A 19,011-nucleotide genomic window follows, 5' to 3' on the forward strand; every position below is an offset into this window, starting at 1 on the left:
TGAAAGCTGTGTCCTTAAAGGGTTAAAGGAACATTCTGAAGAAAAAAAAAACCATGCTCTATTTTGTCAGTGTGTAATTTTTGCAATACGGACTCTAGTTTACTATGTGTTAAACCCCTTTCAAGAGGTTAAACAGTGTTAGTCATTCATTTTTTCAGGATATTTGAAAGTTTCCACTATACAGCAGGTATAATGAATACAAATATATATATTTTTTTTTAAAGATAGATAATCCCTTTATTACCCATTCCCCAGTTTTGCATAACCAACACAGTTATATTAATACACTTTTTACCTCTGTGATTACCTTGTATCTAAGCCTCTTCTGAAAGCCCCTGATCACATGGCTATTTATTTATTATCATCTATTGACTGGCATTTTATCCAATTGTGCAATGTCTGCCACAAGCCACGTGCGTGATCACAATGTTATCTATATGGCTAACATGAACTAGCAGTCTCCTGTTGTGAAAGCAAATAAAAAAGCATGTGATAAGAGGCTGTCTTTAATGGCTTAGAAACAGGCAGACATTTAGAGGGTTAAATGTTATAAAGTATATTAATAGAACAATGTTGGTTGTGCCAAGCTGGGGAATAGGTAGTAAAGGCGTTAGCTATCTTTTTAAACAATAACAATTTTAGTGTTGACTGTCCCTTTAACTTCTTTAAAAGGCACAGTCTACACCAGAATTGTTATTGTTTAAAGAGATAAATAATCCCTTTATTTACCATTCCCCAGCTTTGCACAACCAACATTGTTATATTAATATACTTTATAACATTTAAACCTCTAAAAGCCTGTTTCTAAGCCACTACAGACAGCCTCTTATCACATGCTTTTTAATTATCTTTTCACAACAAGAGACTGCTAGTTCATGTGTGCCATATAGATAACATTGTGCTTACTCCCGTGGAGTTACCTAGGAGTCAGCACTGATTGGCTAAAATGGATGTCTGTCAAAATAACATATAAGGGGCAGTCTGCAGAGGCTTAGATACAAGGTCATCACATAGGTAAAAAATGTATTCGTATAACTATTGGTTATCCAAAACTGGGGAATGGGTAATAAAGGGATTATCTATCTTTTTAAATAACAACATTTTTGGAGTAGACTCTCCCTTTAAAAGGACATAAAACCCAAATTTTTCTTTCATGATTCACATAGAACATACAATTTTAAACAACTTTCAAATTCATTTCTATTATCAAATTTGATTTGTTTTCTGGTTATCCTTTGTTGGAAAACATGGATGTAAGCTCAAGAGTGTGCACGTGTCTGCAGCACTATTTCCGGTCATGTAGTGCTCAGGCATGTGCACATTACCTACTCTTCAACAAAAACATGAGAAGGAAGCAAATTTATTTGTTTTCTATATGACTTAAAGGGGACACTAAACACAAAATTTTTCTTTCATGATTCAGTTAGAGAATATAATTTTAAACATTCAAATTTACTTCTATAATCTAATTTGTTTTATTTTTTTAGATATCCTTTGTTGAAGAAATAGCAATGCATATGGGTGAGCCAATCACACGAGGCATCTATGTGCAGCCACCAATCAGCAGCCACTGAGCCTATCTAGATATGCTTTTCAGCTAAGAATATCAAGATAATGAAACAAATTAGATACTAGAAGTAAATAAGAAAGTTGTTTAAAATTGCACTCTCTTTCTAAATCATGAAAGAAAAAAAATGGGGTTTCATGTTCCTTTAAAGACAAATTTGGGGTTTCATGTACCTTTACCTATCCGGTTGAAGTAAATCTTGCAGGATTCAGTCATTAAAGGGATAGTCTAGTCAAAAGTAAACTTTGGGTAGAGCAGACAATTTTAAGCAATTTTCTAATTTTCTCCTATTATCAATTTTTCTTTCTCTTCCTATCTTTATTTGGATGTAAAGAATAGGAGACAGCCCATTTTGGCTCAGCACCTGGGTAGCGCTTGCTGATTGGTGGCTACATTTAGACACCAATCAAAGTGCTACCAAGGTGCTGCACCCAAAATGGGCCGGCTCATATGCTTACATTCTTGCTTTTTCAAATTAAGATAGCAAGAGAATTAAGAAAAATTGACAATAGGAGTAAATTAGAAATTTGCTTAAAATTGTTGCTCTATATGAATCATGAAAGTTTAATTTTGTCTAGACTATCCCTTTAAGTCCTTAGTGTGGGGGTTCATTTATATTTCTTACTTTATTGGCCACAGCAAAGGAAAGAGAATAAAAAAGCTGCTTTTCAATGGGTATTTACTAGAACTGCAAACCAGTGCAGACATTGCTAATAAAATATGCTTTTTTATATTGCAGTGCTTAATTAGTGCTCTATTTACTGTGTATACATAAACAATTACTATACATGTACCTTTAAAGCCATATATAATATTCATATTTTACATCATATGCTGTTTTAGTTGTCCTTCTTTAAATTCATATTAATTTAGTTGCAACATTCTGAAGATACCCATTCTATGGTTTCTCGCAGTTAAAGGGACACTGAACCCAAATGTTTTCATTCGTGATTCAGATAGAGCATGACATTTTAAGCAACTTTCTAATTTACTCCTATTATCAAATTTTCTTCATTCTCTTGGTATCTTTATTTGAAATGTAAGAATGTAAGTTTAGATGCCGCCCATTTTTGGTGAACAACCTGGCTTGTTCTTGCTGATTGGTGGATAAATTCATCCACCAATAAAAAAGTGCTGTCCGCGATTCTGAACCAAAAAAAAGCTTAGATGCCTTCTTTTTCAAATAAAGATAGCAAGAGAATGAAACAAATTTGATAATAGGAGTAAATTAGAAAGTTGCTTAACCCCTTAGTGACCAGAGCACTTTTCCATTTTCTGTCCGTTTGGGACCAAGGCTATTTTTACATTTCTGCGGTGTTTGTGTTTAGCTGAAATTTTCCTCTTACTCATTTACTGTACCCACACATATTATATACCGTTTTTCTCGCCATTAAATGGACTTTCTAAAAATACCATTATTTTCATCATATCTTATCATTTACTATAAAAAAAATTATAAAATATGAGGAAAAATGGAAAAAAACACACTTTTTCTAACTTTGAACCCCAAAATCTGTTACATATCTACAACCACCAAAAAACACCCATGCTAAATTGTTTCTAAATTTTGTCCTGAGTTTAGAAATACCCAATGTTTACATCTTCTTTGCTTTTTTTGTAACTTATAGGGCCATAAATACAAGTAGCACTTTGCTATTTTCAAACCATTTTTTTTCAAAATTAACACTAGTTACATTAGAACACTAATATCTTTCAGGAATCCCTGAATATCCATTGACATGTATATATTTTTTTTTAGAAGACATCCCAAATTATTGATCTAGGCCCATTTTGCTATATTTCATGCCACCATTTCACCGCCAAATGCGATCAAATACAAAAAATTGTTCACTTTTTCACAAATTTTTTCACAAACTTTCAGTTTCTCACTGAAATTATTTACATACTGCTTGTGCAATTATGGCATAAATGGTTGTAAATTCTTCTCTGGGATCCCCTTTGTTCAGAAATAGCAGACATATATGGCTTTGGCATTGCTTTTTGGTAATTAGAAGGCCGCTAAATGCCACTGCGCACCACACGTGTATTATGCCCAGCAGTGAAGGGGTTAATTAGGGAGCATGTAAGGAGCTTTTTGGGGTAATTTTAGCTTTAGTGTAGTGTAGTAGACAACCCCAAGTATTGATCTAGGCCCATTTTGGTATATTTCATGCCACCATTTCACCGCCAAATGCGATCAAATTAAAAAAAAACGTAAAATTTTTCACAATTTTAGGTTTCTCACTGAAATAATTTACAAACAGCTTGTGCAATTATGGCACAAATGGTTGTAAATGCTTCTCTGGGATCCCCTTTGTTCAGAAATAGCAGACATATATGACTTTGGAGTTGCTTTTTGGTAATTAGAATGCTGCTAAATGGCGCTGCGCATCACACGTGTATTATGGCTAGCAGTGAAGGGGTTAATTAGGTAGCTTGTAGGGAGCTTGCAGGGTTAATTTTAGCTTTAGTGTAAAGATCAGCCTCCCACCTGAAACATCAGACCCCCTGATCCCTCCCAAACATCTCTCTTCCCTCCCCTACCCCACAAATGTCCCCGCCATCTTAAGTACTGGCAGAAACTCTGCCAGTACTAAAATAAAAGGTATATTTGGGCTTTTTTGTGCATTTTTTGTTAGCATATTTACATATGCTTCTGTGTAGGGATCCCCCTTAGCCCCCAACCTCACTGATCCCCCACTAAACAGCTCTCTAACTTAATGTGCGCCATCTTGGGTACTGGCAGCTGTCTGCCAGTACCCAGTTTAGTGAAAAAAAATGCTTTTTTTTTAATAAAATATGTCCCTTTTCTGTAGTGTAGCTTTCCCCCCCCCCCCCAAGACCAACCCCCCACCCCTTCCAGATCCCTTAGATGGTTTTGAAAAAAGTTTATTTCATTTTTTTTTTACTTTAACTTTTTTACTTTTCTGTAGTGTAGCGGTTCCCACCCGCTCCCGCCCCGTGCACGCGCCCGCCCGCCACCCCCCGTGCACGCGCGCCCGTGCGCGCCCCCGACGGTCCCGATCCCGATCCCGCCCCCCGTGACGTCACGCGCAACACCGATGGCCGCCCACCCGCCTCCCAATTCGGCTCCCACCCACCAACGATACCGGCCATCGATGTCCGGTGCAGAGAGGGCCACAGAGTGGCTCTCTCTGCATCGGATGGCCATGTATGGTTATTGCAGGATGCCTCCATATCGAGGCATCACTGCAATAACCGGAAAGCAGCTGGAAGCGAGCAGGATCGCTTCCAGCTGCTTTCCACACAGAGGACGTGCAGGGTACGTCCTCAGGCGTTAACTGCCTTTTTTTTTAGGACGTACCCTGCACGTCCTCGGTCATTAAGGGGTTAAAATTGCACGCTCTATCTGAATCACAAAAGAAAACATTTGGGTTCAGTGTCCCTTTAAGTTAAAGACATACATTTTGTTAATGTCTTCCGTTAAAATAAATATGCTGGTTACATCGACACAAATGCAGGCACTGGCGAACAAGTTGTTGTCTAAACTGTGCTATCCTGCAAGAAACTAGTCATGGTATAAGTCTGAATGTAAAGTGTTAGGTTGGATACATTTTGCTGAATAAAATCAGTATCTGTCCCTTTTTTTCCTGTCCTCTTTCTTCCCCTCATTAATAACCAGACGATAATGAGATAACAGGAAGTCGTGAGAGACTCCAAAGCTGGCATTTTATATTTCCTCTTTTTTCCTGTTATTGAAGTAGCTGAACCCTCTGCTCGTTAATCTGCTGCTCTTAATGAAGGAGCTAACGACTGCTGCCACCCTTCCACAGCGGCATCATTAGAGGCTGTTAGAAGCTCCTGGAAAAATGCTTAGCGCTGTAATTATTAGCACTGACGAGAGTTGAAAGCTCTCACACACTCACTTGCACACACACGAGCGAGAACAGACACAGCAGACAGCTCTCAGATTTACCTACACACGCACAGTTCCTACACGCTCATCAATACTGACAGCTCTCCTGTGGGGTGAGCCAGGATATTCCCCAAAGCCACAGGAAGCAAGAAAGCTTGGTGTTAACCCTTTCACTAACTGAATATACAGCAAAGCACCAACTTGTAATACAAAGGAGTCAGCTTTACTGTACTTTATTGTTACAACATAGTCCTGTGCTAAATAAATGCACATTGTGTAGTGAAAATATTGAAGAGAACACGTCGAAAAAAATTACATACATCAAGCAAAATTGTCCCTAAAATCCTAGGGCTAAAAGTTAACTCATTAATTTGTTTAACTGAGTTTTGATGGACTAAGTTTAGCAAGGTCTAATTTTTGATTCAATAACTACATGCATTATTTTTAAAAGTTATTTAAGAAAATATCCTGCAATTAGTTATATTTCCATTATTCTACCTAATACAAATTTCAAATATGGCCTGAAATATTGCAGATAAATGTATTTATTTATTTTTATTTATGGATAATAATATGTTTTACTCTTTAGTGCGCCTCGCACTTCATTTTGATCAAAATGAAAGGGACATGAAACCTTACATGTTTCTTTCATAACTCATAAAGGTCATTCATTTTTAAGCAACTTTCCAATTTACTGGTATCCTTTATTGAAGGAGCAGCAATGCACTACTGGGAGCTAGATGAACATACAGTATGTGCAGCCACCAATCAGCAGCTCGCTCCTGAGCCTACCTAAGTAGGCGTTTCAACAAATGATACCAAGAGAACTAAGCAAATTACATAAAAGTAAATTGGAAAGTTATTTAAATTGTATGCTCTATCTGAATCATAAAAATGTGTTTTAGGTTTCCTATACCTTTAAAGGGACAGTCTACTTTATCTTTTTTAAACAATAAAAAAATGGATAATCCCTTTATTACCCATTCCCCAATTTGCAACAAGCAACACAGTTACATTAATATACTTTTTGCCTCTGTGATTACCTTGTATCTGAGCTTCTTCTGACAGCCCCCTGATCACATGGTTATTTAAAGACTTACATTTTAGACAATTAGTGCTGACTTGTGAATAACTCCATGGGAGTGAGCACAATGTTATCTATATGACACACATGAACTAGCACTGTCTGGCTGTGAAAAGGTATACAAATGCATAAGATAAAATGCTGCCTGCAGAGGCTTAGAAAAAGGTAGAAATTTAGAGATTTAAAGGTTATAAAGTATATTAATATAACAACGTTGGCTGTGCAAAGCTGGGGAATGGGTAGTAAAAGGTGTTTACCTTTTTAAACAATATAAATTTTGTTGTAGAATATCCCTTTAAAAGAACATAGAAGAAAGAATGACTTCCAGACCTCCAAACATGCAAAATGTTTACATGTATAATTAAAATGAAGAATTTTTTGAGAACAGATCGATGGGACAATATACCCAAATCAGGGGCTGCATTATGCAAACAATAGGGAACTGTAAAGCATGGTCCCAAGGATGCTGACGTTACTTATTTGTAAAGTGATTACAGACCTGTTGCTGGGCATGTGTTGCATTTCAGTCAATCTAACTGACCTGAATCAATACTGAGCATGTGTGGTAACGATTTTGTATTCTTTTGGCACCTACAATTCTCAAGATTATTGCAATTACTGCACATTATAATGGCCGAGGGTTTATAGTGCATCAGGTTAGCTGTATCGACCTTGCCTTCCAGTTGCAATTTAAAAAAATTTAAAACAACAAAAAAAAATGTGCTGACATCTTGCAGGTGAAAAGGAAACTTTAGAATTAAAAATAAATAGTTGCAATTTAAAGCCAAACTTTTAAAAATAAAAATGAAAGCGGATTAAACTGCAATTGAAAAAGGAAATGCATGTTCCATCCATTGAGATTAATTGCTTACTGGATGATAACAACTGCGATTGCTCCCAAGTTTGCAATTAAAACTCTTTTTACTTAGTTTCATTTATTTATTTTAAAATCTTTTACGTTTAACAAACTACTGGCTTTATAATACATAATTAAAAAGGTGAACAATTTCAAGCGCTACACGACTGACTGAACGTGATACGTTACACTTAAAGGGATACTGAACCCAAATTTTTTCTTTCATGATTTTAGCTAGAGCATGTAATTTTATTAGCAGGAATGGAAAGCTTATGAGCCGGCCCCATCTATGGTTCAGCACCTGGGTAGCGCTTCCTGATTGGTGGGTAAATGTACCCACCAATAAGCAAGCGCTATCCATGGTGCTGAACCAAAGATAGCTCGGCTCATAAGCTTACATTCCAGCCTTTTCAAATAAAGATACAAAGAGAATTAATAAAAAATAATAATAGGAGTACATTAGTAAGTTGCTTAAAATTGATCTGAATCATGAAAGAAAAAAAATGTGGGTTCAGTATCTCTTTAAATGGACATTAAAAGCCCATTTTTATAAATGCATAGTCTATATCAGCAATTACTTTGTAGAAGAAGATTAATATTATTTTTGTGGTCCACACTACCCTAACGTCTCTGCTTTCCTCCTCCTATTCATTTTACTGTTCGTCAGTGCTTCCTAGCCCCACCAATACCACACAAACCTATTCCCAAAGTGTTATTTCAAACCAGTACCCAATTATTAGAGAAAGCTGCAAATAATTAGCTAGAAATGCACTGTAGCCATCCTCTGGAAACCAAGCAGTTAAAAGACATGCAGGAGGCGGCATATTTTTTTCTTTTAAAAAAAGTTTATCTTGTCTAGGCTTCTCAGAGCTCAGCGTGGGAGTAGAGATAGTCACACTGCCACCTTCTGGCTGACAGCAATATGTCCTAAATTGAGGCAATGCTAATCCCTTGAGCTGTCAGTTCCTGCAAGGCATTAGCATTATGTAAATAAGCATTTGAGTCCCATGGCAGAGTCATGTCAAAGCTACAGCCAAAGTGATCAGTTCCTCTGGGAACTACAAGCCCTCACAGATCGTTAGACATACAGCTCACTGACAGACCAGCACAGCAATCAGCCTCACTATCAGAAAAACTGATTCAAAATATTCCGTTATTAATTTATATATATATATATAAAAAAGTATTTAGTTAGAGACATAAAAGTGTAAACAATGCTCTAATGTGTTAGACCATTTCATTATTGCACTGTTGCTTGTATACACCCAGTGTTAAACACATAGTTAAAGTCAGCTCCAGCAATGCACTACTGGGACCAAGCTGAATACACCTTGCGAGCCAATGACATGAGGCATATGTTTATAGCCACCAATCACCAGCTAGCTCCAAGGAGCGCACTGCTGCTTCCGAGAATAAAGTAAATTTGATAAGTGAAGTAAAATTAAAACGTTCCTTAAAGGGACATTAAACCCAAACATTTACTTTCATGATTCAGATGGAGAATACCATTTTAAACAACTTTCTAATTTACTTCTATTATCTAATTTGCTTCATTCTCTTGATATTCTTTCCTGAAAAGCATATCTAAATAGGCTCAGTAGCTTTGGATTGGTGGCTGCACATAGTTGCCTCATCTGATTGGCTCACCCATGTGAATTGCTATTTCTTTAACAAAAGATATCTAAATAATTAAGCAAATTAGATAATAGAAATAAATTGGAATGTTGTTTAAAATTGTATTTTCTATCTGAATCATGAAAGAAATTTTTTGGGTTTAGTGTACCTTTAAAATGGCATGTTCTATCTGATTCATGACTGTTTGATTTTGACATGCCCCTTTAATAAGCTGAATTGTTTTTATTGTTCTCATATGTGCATGTGTGGTATGAGGAGGGCAAGCTCATTTTCTACCCTGCAAATCAAATGGTTGTGATGTACAAAATGAATCCCATTTTAATATAAATATTCTAAGCTTAACTGTAAAACTTTTTTTTATTAAAAATACTTTTGCATTGTTTAATAGTGCTGTGTTGTGTATACAAATGAAAACACACGAGATTAAAAATGCATCTTAGGAAACATCTAAAAAAACATTGTTTGTGAATAGAACCAGTTTTGCAATACACATCTAGTAGGAGCTATCGCTGTTTCAGTGAGAGCTTAAACTGTGCACTTGGCGTATGTCCAAGTGAACTTTTCCTCCACATTCAACTTAGCAACTGTTCAGAGAATAAGCTAAAGAAGAATTTGAATTGTCAATATGGCAATGATCCAAAGCATACAGCCAAATTAAAGGGACAGTCTAGTCCAGAAGTTTAAAAAGATAGATAAATCCCTTTAGTACCCATTCCTCAGTTTTGCATAACAAGCATCGTTATATTTATATACTTTTTACTTATATGATTACCTTGTATCTAAGCCTCTGCAGACTGCCCCCTTATTTCAGTTCTTTTTACAGACAGGCATTTTAGCCAATCAGTGCCGACTCCTAGGTAACTCCACTGGAGTGAACAAAAACAGAATTTATGCTTACCTGATAAATTACTTTCTCCAACGGTGTGTCCGGTCCACGGCGTCATCCTTACTTGTGGGATATTCTCTTCCCCAACAGGAAATGGCAAAGAGTCCCAGCAAAGCTGGTCACATGATCCCTCCTAGGCTCCGCCCACCCCAGTCATTCGACCGACGGACAGGAGGAAATATATATAGGAGAAACCATATGATACCGTGGTGACTGTAGTTAGAGAAAATAATTCATCAGACCTGATTAAAAAACCAGGGCGGGCCGTGGACCGGACACACCGTTGGAGAAAGTAATTTATCAGGTAAGCATAAATTCTGTTTTCTCCAACATTGGTGTGTCCGGTCCACGGCGTCATCCTTACTTGTGGGAACCAATACCAAAGCTTTAGGACACGGATGAAGGGAGGGAGCAAATCAGGTCACCTAAATGGAAGGCACCACGGCTTGCAAAACCTTTCTCCCAAAAATAGCCTCCGAAGAAGCAAAAGTATCAAATTTGTAAAATTTGGCAAAAGTGTGCAGTGAAGACCAAGTCGCTGTCTTACATATCTGGTCAACAGAAGCCTCGTTCTTGAAGGCCCATGTGGAAGCCACAGCCCTAGTGGAGTGAGCTGTGATTCTTTCAGGAGGCTGCCGTCCGGCAGTCTCATAAGCCAATCGGATAATGCTTTTAAGCCAAAAGGAAAGAGAGGTAGAAGTCGCTTTTTGACCTCTCCTTTTACCAGAATAAACAACAAACAAGGAAGATGTTTGTCTGAAATCTTTAGTAGCCTCTAAATAGAATTTTAGAGCATGGACTACGTCCAAATTGTGTAACAAACGTTCCTTCTTTGAAACTGGATTCGGACACAAAAAAGGTACAACTATCTCCTGGTTAATATTTTTGTTGGAAACAACTTTTGGAAGAAAACCAGGCTTAGTACGCAAAACCACCTTATCTGCATGGAACACCAGATAGGGCGGAGAACACTGTAGAGCAGATAACTCTGAAACTCTTCTAGCAGAAGAAATTGCAACCAAAAACAAAACTTTCCAAGATAATAACTTAATATCTACGGAATGTAAGGGTTCAAACGGAACCCCTTGAAGAACTGAAAGAACTAGATTTAGACTCCAGGGAGGAGTCAAAGGTCTGTAAACAGGCTTGATCCTAACCAGAGCCTGAACAAATGCTTGAACATCTGGCACAGCTGCCAGTCTTTTGTGAAGTAAAACAGATAAAGCAGAGATCTGTCCCTTCAGAGAACTTGCAGATAATCCTTTCTCCAAACCTTTTTGTAGAAAGGATAGAATCTTAGGAATTTTTATCTTGTTCCATAGGAATCCTTTAGATTCACACCAACAGATATATTTTTTCCATATTTTATGGTAAATTTTTCTAGTTACAGGCTTTCTAGCCTGAATCAGAGTATCTATTACAGAATCTGAAAACCCGCGCTTTGATAAAATCAAGCGTTCAATCTCCAAGCCGTCAGTTGGAGGGAAACCAGATTCGGATGTTCGAATGGACCCTGAACAAGAAGGTCCTGTCTCAAAGGTAGCTTCCATGGTGGAGCCGATGACATATTCACCAGGTCTGCATACCAAGTCCTGCGTGGCCACGCAGGAGCTATCAAGATCACCGAGGCCCTCTCCTGATTGATCCTGGCTACCAGCCTGGGGATGAGAGGAAACGGTGGGAATACATAAGCTAGGTTGAAGGTCCAAGGTGCTACTAGTGCATCTACTAGTCCTGGATCTGGACCCGTAGCAAGGAACCTTGAAGTTCTGACGAGACGCCATCAGATCCATGTCTGGAATGCCCCATAATTGAGTTATTTGGGCAAAGATTTCCGGATGGAGTTCCCACTCCCCCGGATGGAATGTCTGACGACTCAGAAAATCCGCTTCCCAATTTTCCACTCCTGGGATGTGGATCGCAGACAAGTGGCAGGAGTGATCCTCCGCCCATTGAATTATCTTGGTCACTTCTTTCATCGCCAGGGAAGTCCTTGTTCCCCCCTGATGATTGATATATGCAACGGTCGTCATGTTTTCTGACTGAAACCTTATGAATTTGGCCTTTGCTAGTTGAGGCCAAGCTCTGAGAGCATTGAATATCGCTCTCAGTTCCAGAATGTTTATCGGGAGAAGAGACTCTTCCCGAGACCATAGACCCTGAGCTTTCAGGGATTCCCAGACCGCGCCCCAGCCCACTAGGCTGGCGTCTGTCGTGACAATGACCCACTCTGGTCTGCGGAAGCTCATTCCCTGTGACAGATTGTCCAGGGTCAGCCACCAACGGAGTGAATCTCTGGTCTTTTGATCTACTTGAATCGTCGGAGACAAGTCTGTATAATCCCCATTCCACTGTCTGAGCATGCACAGTTGTAATGGTCTTAGATGAATTCGTGCAAAAGGAACTATGTCCATTGTTGCAACCATCAATCCTATTACTTCCATGCACTGCGCTATGGAAGGACGAGGAACAGAATGAAGTACTTGACAAGAGCTTAGAAGTTTTGATTTTCTGACCTCTGTCAGAAAAATCCTCATTTCTAAGGAATCTATTATTGTTCCCAAGAAGGGAACTCTTGTTGACGGGGACAGAGAACTTTTTTCTTTGTTCACCTTCCATCCGTGAGATCTGAGAAAGGCTAGGACGATGTCCGTATGAGCCTTTGCTTTTGACAGGGACGACGCTTGAATCAGGATGTCGTCCAAGTAAGGTACTACTGCAATGCCCCTTGGTCTTAGAACCACTAGAAGGGACCCTAGTACCTTTGTGAAAATCCTTGGAGCAGTGGCTAATCCAAATGGAAGTGCCACAAACTGGTAATGCTTGTCCAGAAAAGCGAACCTTAGGAACTGATGATGTTCCTTGTGGATAGGAATATGTAGGTACGCATCCTTTAAATCCACGGTAGTCATAAATTGATTTTCCTGGATAGTAGGTAGGATCGTTCGAATAGTTTCCATTTTGAACGATGGTACCCTGAGAAATTTGTTTAGGATCTTTAGATCCAAAATTGGTCTGAATGTTCCCTCTTTTTTGGGAACTATGAACAGATTGGAATAAAATCCCATTCCTTGTTCTCTTATTGGAACTGGATGTCTCACTCCCATCTTTAACAGGTCTTCTACACAATGTAAGAATGCCTGTCTCTTTATTTGGTTTGAAGATAATTGAGACCTGTGGAACCTTCCCCTTGGGGGTAGTTCCTTGAATTCCAGGAGATAACCTTGAGAAACTATTTCTAGCGCCCAAGGATCCTGAACATCTCTTGCCCAAGCCTGAGCAAAGAGAGAAAGTCTGCCCCCCACTAGATCCGGTCCCGGATCGGGGGCTATCCCTTCATGCTGTTTTGGTAGCAGTGGTAGGCTTCTTGGCCTGCTTACCCTTGTTCCAGCCTTGCATTGGTTTCCAGGCTGGTTTGGGTTGTGAAGTATTACCCTCTTGCTTAGAGGATACAGAATTAGAGACTGGTCCGTTTCTGCGAAAGGGACGAAAATTAGGCTTATTATTAGCCTTAAAAGACCTATCCTGTGGGAGGGCGTGGCCCTTTCCCCCAGTGATGTCTGAAATAATCTCTTTCAAATCAGGTCCAAATAATGTTTTACCTTTGAAAGGAATGTTAAGCAATTTTGTCTTGGAAGACACATCCGCTGACCAAGACTTTAGCCAAAGCACTCTGCGCGCCACGACAGCAAACCCTGAATTTTTCGCCGCTAATCTAGCTAATTGCAAAGCGGCATCTAAAACAAAAGAGTTAGCCAATTTAAGTGCTTGAACTCTGTCCATAACCTCCTCATACGAAGATTCTTTACTGAGCGATTTTTCTAGTTCCTCGAACCAGAAACACGCTGCCGTAGTGACAGGAACAATGCATGAAATTGGTTGTAGAAGGTAACCTTGCTGTACAAAAATCTTTTTAAGCAAACCCTCTAATTTCTTATCCATAGGATCTTTGAAAGCACAACTATCTTCGATAGGAATAGTAGTGCGTTTGTTTAGAGTAGAAACCGCCCCCTCGACCTTGGGGACTGTCTGCCATAAGTCCTTTCTGGGGTCGACTATAGGAAATAATTTCTTAAATATAGGGGGGGGAACAAAAGGTATGCCGGGCCTTTCCCACTCTTTATTTACTATGTCCGCCACCCGCTTGGGTATAGGAAAAGCGTCGGGGGGCACCGGAACCTCTAGGAACTTGTCCATCTTACATAATTTCTCTGGAATGACCAAATTGTCACAATCATCCAGAGTAGATAACACCTCCTTAAGCAGTGCGCGGAGATGTTCTAATTTAAATTTAAATGTCACAACATCAGGTTCAGCTTGATGAGAAATTTTTCCTGAATCTGACATTTCTCCATCAGACAAAACCTCCCTCATGGCCCCTTGAGATTGGTGTGAAGGTATGTCAGAACAGTTATCATCAGCGTCCTCTTGCTCTTCAGTGTTTAAAACAGAGCAATCGCGCTTTCTCTGATAAGTAGGCATTTTGGATAAAAGATTTGCTATGGAGTTATCCATTACAGCCGTTAATTGTTGCATGGTAATAAGTATTGGCGCACTAGATGTACTAGGGGCCTCCTGTGTGGGCATAACTGGTGTAGACACAGTAGGGGATGATGTAGTATCATGTTTACTCCCCTCATTTGAGGAATCATCTTGGGCAATATAATTATCTGTTGCATTACTGTCCTTACTTTGTTTGGACACTATGACACAATTATCACATAAATTTAAATGGGGAGACACATTGGCTTTCATACATATAGAACATAGCTTATCTGATGGTACAGACATGTTAAACAGGCTTAAACTTGTCAACAAAGCACAAAAAATGTTTTAAAATAAAACCATTACTGTCACTTTAAATTTCAAACTGAAAACACTTTATTACTGAATATGTGAAAAAGTATGAAGGAATTGTTCAAAATTCACCAAAATTTCACCACAGTGTCTTAAAGCATTAAAAGTATTGCACACCAAATTTCAGAGCTTTAACCCTTAAATTAACGGAACCGGAGCCGTTTTTACATTTAACCCCTATACAGTCCCAGAATGAGGCTCTGTCTATAACTAGAAAGGACCCCATCTGAAAAAGGTGTCCAACACAGTGCCTGACGTTTTTCTAAACGTTCCCCAAGATTATAATACCAATAATTAGTTAGAATCTGCATAATATGCCTAGTAAAGCAATTGTTTTAGCCCAGAAAAATGTCTACCAGTTTTTAAGCCCTTTTTGAAGCCCTTTATTCTTTTATGTTTAACTAAGAAAATGGCTTACCGGTCCCCATGAGGGGAAATGACAGCCTTCCAGCATTACATGGTCTTGTTAGAAATATGGCTAGTCATACCTTAAGCAGAAAAGACTGCTAACTGTTTCCCCCAACTGAAGTTACTTCATCTCAACAGTCCTGTGTGGAAACAGCAATCGATTTTAGTTACTGTCTGCTAAAATCATCTTCCTCTTACAAACAGAAATCTTCATCCTTTTCTGTTTCAGAGTAAATAGTACATACCAGCACTATTTTAAAATAACAAACACTTGATAGAAGAATAAAACTACATTTAAACACCAAAAAACTCTTAACCATCTCCGTGGAGATGTTGCCTGTGCAACGGCAAAGAGAATGACTGGGGTGGGCGGAGCCAAGGAGGGATCATGTGACCATCTTTGCTGGGACTCTTTGCCATTTCCTGTTGGGGAAGAGAATATCCCACAAGTAAGGATGACGCCGTGGACCGGACACACCAATGTTGGAGAAATGTTTATCTATATGGCACACATGAACTAAAGCTGTTAGGCTGTGAAAAAAACTTTCAAAATGCACTGGGATGAGACAATATGCAAAATAAGTATGCTGCACTCCTAGATAGAAAAAAAGTGGAAAACCATTATTCAGCCATTACAGCAACATTTTGTTGCTTGACAAAGGGGCAGGAGCCCTGAAACGTTGCTGTAATGGCTGAATAAAGATTTCCCCTTTTTCTACAAAGGAGTACAGCAGACTTATTTTGGATATTGTCTTGTATGCTTGGGGAGTTTGTATGCTTGCCTAGTTGCTGGCACCCTGCATTGAAACTTATTTTTTGCTATACTGGGAGTGCTAGTCTGGGCACCGAGATAAGAGGCAGCCTTCAAGATCTTAGAAATTAGCATATGAGCCTACCTAGGTTTAGCTTTCAACAAAGAATACCAAGAAAACAAAGCAAAGTTGATGATAAAAGTAAATTGGAAAGTTGTTTTAAATGGCATGCCCTATCTAAATCATGATGTCAGAAACAAGATCTCAATCATTTAGCAAATTTCTACACTGACCTAAAGGTGGGATATCCCCTTACAATCTCACTGAGTAGGCTAAATACAATCTCAATCCAACTAGGAGTAGGATAAATCTGCAAAATGTAGGTGTGCTAAGTGGATAGAGACCCATCCAACAAGATTCATTGCTGGTGAAACTATTTGGATGGGCAAAGGTGCTTCCACTTGTATTAGAGAGTCACAGAAGACCAAATTTAAAGGGACAGTGTACTATAAAAATTTTCCTTTCTATAATGTGTTCCCAATGATCCATTTTACCTGCTGGAGTATATTAGTTTGTTTACAAATAGCTCTTTTACCTTTATTTTGTAATGCTTCTGTCCATTGTATCCCATTCCCTACCTATACCAAAAATGTTTTAGTTCTTAAAGGGACAGTCAAGTCCAAAAAAAACTTTCAGGATTCAAATAGGGAATGTAATTTTAAAAAACTTTCCAATTTATTTTTATCACCAATTGTGCTTTGCTCTCTTGGTATTCTTAGTTGAAAGCTAAACCTAGGAGGTTCATATGCTAATTTTTTAGACCTTGAAGCCCGCCTCTAATCTGAATGCCTTTCAAAAGTTTTTCACCACTAGAGGGCATTAGTTCATGTGTTTCACAAAGAACATTGAGCTCACGCACGTGAAGTTACCTAGGAGTGAGCACTGATTGGCTAAAATGCAAATCTGTCAAAAGAACTGAAATAAGGAAGCAGTTAGGCTTAGAAACAAGGTAATTACAGAGGTAAAAAGTATATTATTATAACTGTGTTATGGTCATGCAAAACTGGGGAATGGGTAATAAAGGGATTGTCTATCTTTTTAAACAACAAAAATTCTGGCGTTGACTGTCCCTTCAAGTATTGGCTATTTAACATGAACCTGCAGAAGAATTTCTATTCCCAGTGAGAGTGGGAGATATTTGTACTACATTCTTAAGAGCATTTTGAGGGTTGCTCAGTAGCATGCGTGTGCTTTGACCATTATATGGCAGTACTGTTTGTAGCAATTAAATAACAAAAAAACTGTAATAGAAGATTTAGAAAGCCATAGCTTCAGCTTGGTAGAACCTTATGGCAAATTAAGTTGTATAGCTAGAAGCACTGCTTAATAAAGAAGACTGAACACAAACTCAGAATGCATCAGTTTGTACAGAAGACTTTCAAACAGTGTGTGCGGTACCAAGAAGTGAATGCAGAGGTGTGGGTATTCTCTGTAACCAAAGATCCCTCTACAGGTGGACTGAATAACAGCTACAGACAGTGCTACCATTTAATGCTCAAAAAGTCCATAGTACTGAACCTATCTTATTATGCTCTCATGGAAAGGAAAAGAGTTTCAACAAAGGATATAAATTGTTTGCGCTCAATTCTGAAACTTTAATTTTGAATACAATGTCCTAACAAAATGGGAACCTTTATACAATTAGGACATTAACAGGTTTTTTTAAATTTTTATTTATTTTTTTCAAAGAAATTACCTTTTTCTTTTTTTTTTTTTTTAAATACGGTTATTTACAAGGTCTTATTAAATCTGAAGAAAGGTCTGATGTACAGTATATATATTTTTGATACTGAAATGTAATTATTAATATTATTGTTTTAAACATTTCCAATTTACCTCTATTACATTTTCTTTGTTTTCTTGTTATCCTTTAATGAAAAGCAGGTAGATAAGTTTAGGAGTGTGCACGTACGTGTCTGCAGCTTTATATGGCAGCAGGTTTGCAACAATGTTATACATTAGCAGGAGCACTAGATGGCAGCACAGTTTCCTGTCATGTAGTGCTCCAGACGTGCAAAGCTACCTATCTAGATATCTCTTCAACAAAGAATAGCAAGAGAATGAAGCAAATTTGATAACACAACTAATGGGAAACATTTTAAAATATTGTATTCTCTATCTGAATAATGAAAGTAAAAATGTGGGTTTCATGTCCCTTTAAATCCTTCTGAATATTTTTGCATTAAAGCTTACATGTTTTCTAAGTAATTTTAAACGTAAAGGGACAGTTTACAAAACAACATTCTTTCCTTTAATTTGTTCTCTGTGATCCATTTTATTTGCTAGAGTATCAAATTGTTTACAACTAGCTCCTTAGCCTTCATATTGGCATTTGAAAAAGCTGATTTAGCCTGAAGTATCCCTACCTATACTAAACGTTTCTATACCTAGGTATAGGCTATTCAGTAACTATGTAAACACAGACAGCAGAATAAATCACACTCACAGTGGGAGGTGGAAGAGATAAAGCTCTAAAATGTTAATCTTCAATTGTTCTTTTGAAGTATTGTACAGAGATAAGAATGGGAAGCATTTGAATGATAACAAGTTCTGTTCTGTCTCCAAGCTTCGCCTATTTTGATGGGCTGCGGTTTTAAAGAGCAAATCCAGCTATTTATTTTGCAAAAAAGAAGCATAAATGAGCAATTTCTCATACACCTTATACGATGCAGTGGTAACACGTTCAGGAAAAAACAATTTACAGTGAACGGTCACTTTAAATGTACATGGATCATATTATGGTCAATAGCTGGGACTTTATATTGTTAATATACTATTTCAAAACACATTTTTAAAGGTATATGAAACAATTTTTTTTCTTACATGGTTCAGATAGAGCAAGTAATTTAAACAACTTTCCAATTTACTTCTATTATCTAATTTATTTTGTTCTCTTGGTATCTGTTTGTTGAAAACAATACCTAGTTGGTCTTAGGAGCTGCTGATTGGTGGCTGCACATATATGCCTCATGTTTTTGGCTCACCAAATTCGTTAACTAGCTCTTAGTAATGCACTGTTGCTTCTTCAA

At 38.1% G+C, this 19,011-nt stretch overlaps 1 protein-coding gene across 1 annotated transcript in view; it reads right to left on the reverse strand.

Moving 5' to 3' along the window:
* The window catches only part of NOC2L (NOC2 like nucleolar associated transcriptional repressor), a 274,391-nt gene that overhangs the window by 38,508 nt on the left and 216,872 nt on the right, over positions 1-19,011 (reverse strand). The window lies entirely within an intron of this gene.

The sequence above is a fragment of the Bombina bombina genome, chromosome 8, assembly GCF_027579735.1.
Source record: "Bombina bombina isolate aBomBom1 chromosome 8, aBomBom1.pri, whole genome shotgun sequence".
NCBI classification, from domain to species: domain Eukaryota; kingdom Metazoa; phylum Chordata; class Amphibia; order Anura; family Bombinatoridae; genus Bombina; species Bombina bombina.